At 38.4% G+C, this 8,012-nt stretch overlaps 1 non-coding gene across 1 annotated transcript; it reads left to right on the top strand.

The window, feature by feature from the left end:
• The first annotated feature begins 5,940 nt into the window (after positions 1-5,940).
• On the top strand, positions 5,941-6,048 carry LOC112780456 (small nucleolar RNA R71). Its single transcript, XR_003191291.1, has one exon. It is a non-coding gene; the product is annotated as a small nucleolar RNA R71 (small nucleolar RNA).
• Positions 6,049-8,012: the final 1,964 nt, after the last annotated feature.

Raw genomic sequence — 8,012 nt, 5'->3', positions numbered from 1 at the left:
TACTTATGTAATTCATTGGTGAGAATATCAGATAAGCGTATGGAGATGCCTTGCTCCTTCTGAATTTCTGCTTTTTTACTGCCTTCATTCAATCATTCATACTCCTTTCTATGGCAAGCTGTATGTTGGGGGATCACCATTGTCAATGGCTACCGTCCGTCCTCTCAGTAAAAATGGTCCAAATGCGCTGTCATCGCACGGCTAATCATCTGTCGGTTCTCACTCATGTTGGAATAGGATTGGTACGCGGAATCGTGATTACACTTTAATTATGTAAAATTCATTGCTCTTTCTTTCCCTGGAAATGGCGCCAAAAACATGATGCCAAGACCACGGTTCACAACTCCGTGTAACTGACCAGCAAGTGCACTGGGTCGAATCCCACGGAGATTGTTGGTATGAAGCAAGCTATGGTCACCTTGCGAATCTCAGTTAGGCAGGTATAAATTGATAATGGTGTTTTCGAATAATAATTAATAGAATAGGGATAGAAATACTTATGTAATTCATTGGTGAGAATTTCAGATAAGCGAATGGAGATGCTTTCGTTCCTCTGAACCTCTGCTTTCCTGCTATCTTCATCCAATCAGTCTTACTCCTTTCCATGGCTGGCTTTATGTGATACATCACCACTGTCAATGGCTACTTTCGGTCATCTCTCGGGAAAATGATCCAATGCCCTGTCACGGCACGGCTAATCGTCTGGAGGCATCACCCTTGTCAATGGCTTCATCTTATCCTCTCAGTGAAAATGGTCAACGAACCCTGTCACGGCACGGCTATTCATCTGTCGGTTCTCGATCATGCTGGAATAGGATTTACTATCCTTTTGCGTCTGTCACTAACGCCTTGCAATCGCGAGTTTGGAGCTCGTCACAGTCATTCATTCATTGAATCCTACTCGGAATACCACAGACAAGGTTTAGACTTTTCGGATTCTCTTGAATGCCGCCATCATTCTAGCTTACGCCACGAAGATTCTGGTTAGGAGATCTAAGAGATACTCATTCAGTCTAAGGTAGAACGGAAGTGGTTGTCAGGCACGCGTTCATAGGGAATGATGATGATTGTCATGTTCATCACATTCAGATTGAAGTGCGAATGAATATCTTAGAAGCGAAATAAGATGAATTGAATAGAAAAAAGTAGTACTTTGCATTAATCTTTGAGGAATAGCAGAGCTCCACACCTTAATCTATGGAGTGTAGAAACTCTACCGTGAAAATACATAAGTGAAAGGTCTAGGCATGGCCGAGATGGCCAGCCCCCAAAACGTGATCAAAGGATCATAAGGTAATCCAAAGATGATCCTAAGATCCTAAGATGATCAAAAGATCGTCAAAAAGACTAGTAAAATGTCCTATTTATAATAAACTAGCTACTAGGGTTTACATGAGTAAGTAATTGATGCATAAATCCACTTCCGGGGCCCACTTGGTGTGTGCTTGGGCTGAGCTTGAGTGTTGCACGTGTAGAGGTCCTTCTTGGAGTTGAACGCCAGCTTTTGTGCCAGTTTGGGCGTTCAACTCTGGTTTTGGCTCCTTTTCTGGCGCTGGACGCCAGATTTGGGCAGAAAGCTGGCGTTGAACGCCAGTTTACGTCATCTATTCTTGGCCAAAGTATGGACTATTATATATTTCTGGAAAGCCCTGGATGTCTACTTTCCAACACAATTGGAAGCGCGCCATTTCGAGTTCTGTAGCTCCAGAAAATCTACTTTGAGTGCAGGGAGGTCAGAATCCAACAGCATCAGCAGTCCTTCTTCAACCTCTGAATCTGATTTCTGCTCAAGTCCCTCAATTTCAGCCAGAAAATACCTGAAATCATAGAAAAACACACAAACTCATAGTAAAGTCCAGAAATATGAATTTAACATAAAAACTAATGAAAACATCCCTAAAAGTAACTAGATCCTACTAAAAATATACTAAAAACAATGCCAAAAAGCGTATAAATTATCCGCTCATCACAACACCAAACTTAAATTGTTGCTTGTCCCCAAGCAACTGAAAATCAAATAGGATAAAAAGAAGAGAATATACCTTAAATTCCAAATTATCAATGAAACATAGCTCCAATCAAATGAGCGGGACTTATAGCTTTTTGCCTCTTGAATAGTTTTGGCATCTCACTTTATCCGTTGAGGTTCAGAATGATTGGCATCTATAGGAACTCAGAGTTCAGATAGTGTTATTGACTCTCCTAGTTCAGTATGATGATTCTTGAACACAGCTTCTTTATGAGTCTTGGCCGTGGCCCTAAGCACTTTATTTTCCAGTATTACCACCGGATACATAAATGCCACAGACACATAATTGGGTGAACCTTTTCAGATTGTGACTCAGCTTTGCTAAAGTCCCCAATTAGAGGTGTCCAGGGTTCTTAAGCACCCTCTTTTTTTTTTTTTTGCTTTGGACCTTGACTTTAACCACTTAGTCTCAAGTTTTCACTTGACACCTACACGCCACAAGCACATGGTTAGGGACAGCTTGGGTTAGCCGCTTAGACCAGGATTTTATTCTTTTAGGCCCTCCTATCCACTGATGCTCAAAGCCTTGGGATCCTTTTTCTTTGCCCTTGCCTTTTGGTTTTAAGGGTTATTGGCTTTTTTCTCTTGCCTCTTGGTTTTAAGAGCTTTTGGCTTTTTCTGCTTGCTTTTTCTTTTTCTTTCTATTTTTTTTCGCCTATTTTTTTTCTGCAAGCTTTGTTCTTTGCTGCTTTTTCTTGCTTCAAGAATCATTTTTATGATTTTTCAGATTATCAAATAACATGTCTCCTTGTCATCATTCTTTCAAGAGCCAACATATTTAACATTCATAAACAACAACTTCAAAAAACATATGCACTGTTCAAGCATTCATTCAGAAAACAAGAAGCATTGTCACCACATCAATATAATTAAACTAAGTTCAAGGATAAATTCGAAACTCATGTACTTCTTGTTCTTTTGAATTAAAACATTTTTCATTTAAGAGAGGTGATGGATTCATAGGACATTCATAACTTTTAAGACATAGTTACTAACTACTAATGATCATGTAATGAAGACACAAACACAGATAAACACATAACATAGAAAACAAAAAACAGAAGAAATAAGAACAAGGAATGAATCCACCTTAGTGATGGTGGCGTTTCCTTCTTGAGGAACCAATGATGTCCTTGAGCTCTTCTATGTCTCTTCCTTGTCTTTGTTGCTCCTCCCTCATTGCTTTTTGATCTTCTCTTATTTCATGAAGGATGATGGAGTGCTCTTGATGTTCCACCCTTAGTTGCTTCCAATAATTGTGTGGAAGAAAATGTATCCCCTGAGGTATCTCAGGGATCTCTTGATTTGCAGTCAAATGTTCTACCACTGAGCTATAGACCCTTGATGGAAGCTTTTGTCTTCCCTTTCCTCTTTCTAGAGGTTTCTCTAGCCTTAGGTTCCATCAATGGTTATGGAAAAAAAACAAAAAAGCTATGCTTTTACCACACCAAACTTAGAATGTTGCTCGCCCTCGAGCAAAAGAAGAAGGAATAGAAGAAGAAGAAGAAGATATGGAGGAGATGGAGGGAGGTGTGTATTCGGCCATATGGGTGGGATTGGGTGGGAAAGAGATGTTGAATTTTGAAGGTAAGTGGGTGTCTGGATGTGAGTGGTAAAGGGTTAATAGGGAAAAGTGTTTATTGGGAATAGAGGATGATTGAGAAGAGAGAAGAGAGTGAGTGGAGGTAGGTAGGGATCCTGTGGGGTCCACAGATCCTGAGGTGTCAAGGCATTTACATCCCTGCGCCAATTTAGGCATGCAAAATGCCCTTGCACACAACTCTGGGCGTTCAGCGCCAGGTTGGTGCCCATTTTGGGCGTTCAGCGCCCAATTGTTAGCCATTTCTGGCGTTGAACGCCAGAACCATGCTTGTTCTGGGCATTCAGCGCCAGTTCCTCTCCAGGATGCAATTCTGGCGTTCAAACGCCCAGATGCTGCCATTTTGGGCGTTCAGCGCCCAGACACTGCCTATTTTGGGCATTCAGCACCAGAACCATGCTCTGTTCTGGCGTTGAACGCCAGGCAGGTGCTTCCTCCAGGGTGTGATTTTTCTTCTGCTGTTTTTGATTCCGTTTTCAATTTTTATTTTTATTTTGTGACTCCACATGATCATGAACCTATAAAGACATATAACTAAGAAAAATATAGTTAGATAAAAATTGGGTTGCCTCCCAACAAGCGCTTCTTTAATGTCAATAGCTTGACAGTGGGCTCTCATGGAGCCTCACAGATGTGCAGAGCTTTGTTGAGACTCTTCAACACCAAACTTAGAGTTTGGATATGGGAGTTCAACACCAAACTTAGAGTTTGGTTGTGGCCTCCCAACACCAAACTTAGCGTTTGACTGTGGGGGCTCTGGTTGACTCTGCTTTGAGAGAAGCTTTTTCTGCTTCCTCTCCATGGTTGCAGAGGGAGATCCTTGAGTTTTAAACACAAGGGAGTCCTCATTCCATTGAAGGACTATTTCACCTCTATCAACATCAATCACAGCTCTTGCTGTGGCCAGGAAAGGTCTTCCTAGGATGATGGATTCATCCTCTTCCTTTCCAGTATCCAGGACTATGAAATCAGCAGGGATGTAAAGGCCTTCAACCTTTACTAACACGTCCTCTACTTGTCCATATGCCTGTTTTTTTGAACTGTCTGCTATCTCTAATGAGATTTTAGCAGCTTGCACCCTATAGATTCCCAGTTTCTCTATTACAGAGAGGGGCATGAGGTTTATTCCTGAACCAAGGTCACACAGAGCCTTAAAGATCATGGTGCCTATGGTACAAGGTATTATGAACTTTCCAGGATCCTGTTTCTTCTGAGGCAATGTCAGTTGATCCAGATCACTTAGTTCATTGGTGAACAAGGGAGGTTCATCTTCCCAAGTCTCAATACCAAATAATTTGGCATTCAGCTTCATGATTGCACCAAGAAACTTGGCAGTTTGCTCTTCAGTAACATCCTCATTCTCTTCAAAAGAGGAATACTCATCAGAGCTCATGAAGGGCATAAGAAAGTTTAATGGAATCTCTATGGTCTCTAGATGAGCCTCAGAGTCCTTTGGTTCCTCAGAGGAAAGCTCCTTATTGACCACTGGACGTCCCAGGAGGTCTTCCTCCTTGGGATTCACGTCCTCCTCTCCCTCATTGGGTTCGGCCATTTTGGTTATGTCAATGGCCTTGCACTCTCCTTTTGGATTCTCTTCTGTATTGCTTGGGAGAGTACTAGGAGGGATTTCAGTGATTCTTTTACTCAGCTGGCCCACTTATGCTTCCAAATTTCTAATGGAAGACCTTGTTTCATTCATGAAACTCACAGTGGCCTTAGATAGATTAGAGACTAAGTTTGCTAAGTTAGATGGATTCTGCTCAGAATTCTTTGTCTGTTGCTGAGTGGATGATGGAAAAGGCTTGCTATTGCTAAACCTGTTTCTTCCACCATTATTAAAGCCTTGTTGAGGCTTTTGATCCTTCCATGAGAAATTTGGATGATTTCTCCATGATGAATTATAGGTGTTTCCATAAGGTTCACCCATGTAATTTACCTCTACTATTGCAGGGTTTTCAGGATTATAAGCTTCTTCTTCAGAAGATGCCTCTTGAGTACTATTGGATGCAGCTTGCATTCCATTCAGACTCTGAGAAATCATATTGACTTGCTGAGTCAATATTTTGTTCTGAGCCAATATGGCATTCAGAGTATCAACTTCAAGAACTCCCTTCTTCATAGGCGTCCCATTACTCACAGGATTCCTTTCAGAAGTGTACATGAACTGGTTATTAGCAACCATGTCAATGAGTTCTTGAGCTTCTGCAGGCGTTTTCTTTAGGTGAATGGATCCACCTGCAGAAATGTCCAGTGACATCTTTGATAGCTCAGATAAACCATCATAGAATATATCCAGGATGGTCCATTCTGAAAGCATGTCAGAAGGACACTTTTTGGTCAACTATTTGTATCTTTCCCAAGCTTCATAGAGGGATTCACCTTCTTTCTGTCTGAAGGTTTGAACATCAGCTCTAAGCTTGCTCAGCTTTTGAGGAGGAAAGTACTTGGCTAAGAAAGCCGTGACCAGCTTATCCCAAGAGTTCAGGCTGTCTTTGGGTTGAGAATCCAACCATAATCTAGCTCTTTCTCTTATAGCAAAAGGGAAAAGCATGAGCCTGTAGACTTCAGGATCTACTCCATTAGTCTTAACAGTATCACATATCTGCAAGAATTCAGTTAAGAACTGAAAAGGATCTTCAGATGGAAGTCCATGAAACTTGCAGTTCTGCTGCATCAGAGAAACTAATTGAGGTTTCAGCTCAAAGTTGTTTGCTCCAATGGCAGGAATGGAGATGCTTCTTCCATGTAAATTGGAATTAGGTGCAATAAAGTCACCAAGCATCTTCCTTACATTATTATTATTTTCGGCTACCATCTCCTCTTCCTGTTCGAAATTTTCTGAAAGGTTATCTCTGGATTGTTGTATTTTAGCTTCTCTTAATTTTCTCTTCAGAGTCCTTTCAGGTTCCGGATCTGCTTCAACAAGAATATTCTTGTCCTTGCTCCTGCTCATATGACAAAGAAGAGGGCACAGAAGAATAATAATAATAGAGATCCTTTATACCACAGTATAGGGATCCCTGTGTGAGTAGAAGAAGAGAAGGAGACAAAGAATGTAATGTAATGGAAGAAACACAACTGTGAGGAGAGCAGAGATGTGAGATGAGAGAGAAGAGAATTTTCGAAAATAATTTTTGAAAAAGAGTTAGTGATTTTCGAAAATAGTTTTTGAAAAATGTTAGTAATTTTTTTCGAAAATTTTTAAAATCAAAAGTTAAAATAATTAGTTAATTAAAAAGAAATTTTTGAAAAAGGGGGAAGATATTTTTGAAAATTAGAGAGAGAGAGAGTTAGTTAGGTAGTTTTGAAAAAGATAAGAAACAAACAAAAAGTTAGTTAGTTAGTTGAAACAATTTTTGAAAAGATAAGAAGTTAGGAAGTTAGAAAAGATATTTTGAAATCAAATTTTTGGAAAAGGTGAGATAAGAAGATATTTTTGAAAAGATATGATTGAAATTAGTTTTGAAAAAGATTTGATTTTTAAAATCACAATTAATGACTTGATTCACAAGAAATCACAAGATATGATTCTAAAACTCAAAGTTTGAATCTTTCTTAACAAGCAAGTAACAAACTTGAAATTTTTGAATCAAAACATTAATTGTTATTGTTATTTTCGAAAATTATGTGATAAAGATAAGAAAAAGATTTTTGAAAAATATTTTTGGAATTTTCGAAAATAACTAAGAAATTTGAAAAAGATTTGATTTTTGAAAAAGATTTTGAAAAAGATAAGATTTTTAAATTGAAAATTTGATTTGACTCATGAAAACAACTAGATTTTAAAAATTTTTGAAAAAGTCAATCCAAATTTTCGAATTTGATGAGAGAAAAAGGGAAAGATATTTTTTTGATTTTTTAATTTTTATGATGAGAGAGAAAAACAAAAAAAATGATGCAATGCATGAAAGTTATGGATCAAAACAATGAATGCATGCAAGAATGCTATGAATGTCAAGATGAACACCAAGAACACTATGAAGATCATGATGAACATCAAGAACACAATTTTGAAAAATTTTTAATGCAAAGAAAACGTGCAAGACACCAAACTTAGAATTCTTTAATGCTTAGGCACTAAGAATTCAAGAATGCATATGAAAAACAAGAAAATACACACAACATGCAAATGCAAAGATCAAACAAGAAGACTTACCAAGAACAACTTGAAGATCATGAAGAACACTATGAATGCATGAGAATTTTCGAAAAATGCAAGATGCACATGCAATTGACACCAAACTTATAACATGACTCAAGACTCAAACAAGAAACACAAAAATATTTTTGATTTTTATGATTTTATGATTTTTTTTTTTTGTATTTTTATTTTAAAATTTTCAAAAATCATTTTGAAAAAAGAAAAAAAATAAGGATTCCAAA

This window comes from Arachis hypogaea, chromosome 19 (genome assembly GCF_003086295.3).
Source record: "Arachis hypogaea cultivar Tifrunner chromosome 19, arahy.Tifrunner.gnm2.J5K5, whole genome shotgun sequence".
NCBI lineage: Eukaryota > Viridiplantae > Streptophyta > Magnoliopsida > Fabales > Fabaceae > Arachis > Arachis hypogaea.
This window is presented reverse-complemented; position numbering and strand designations above follow the sequence as displayed.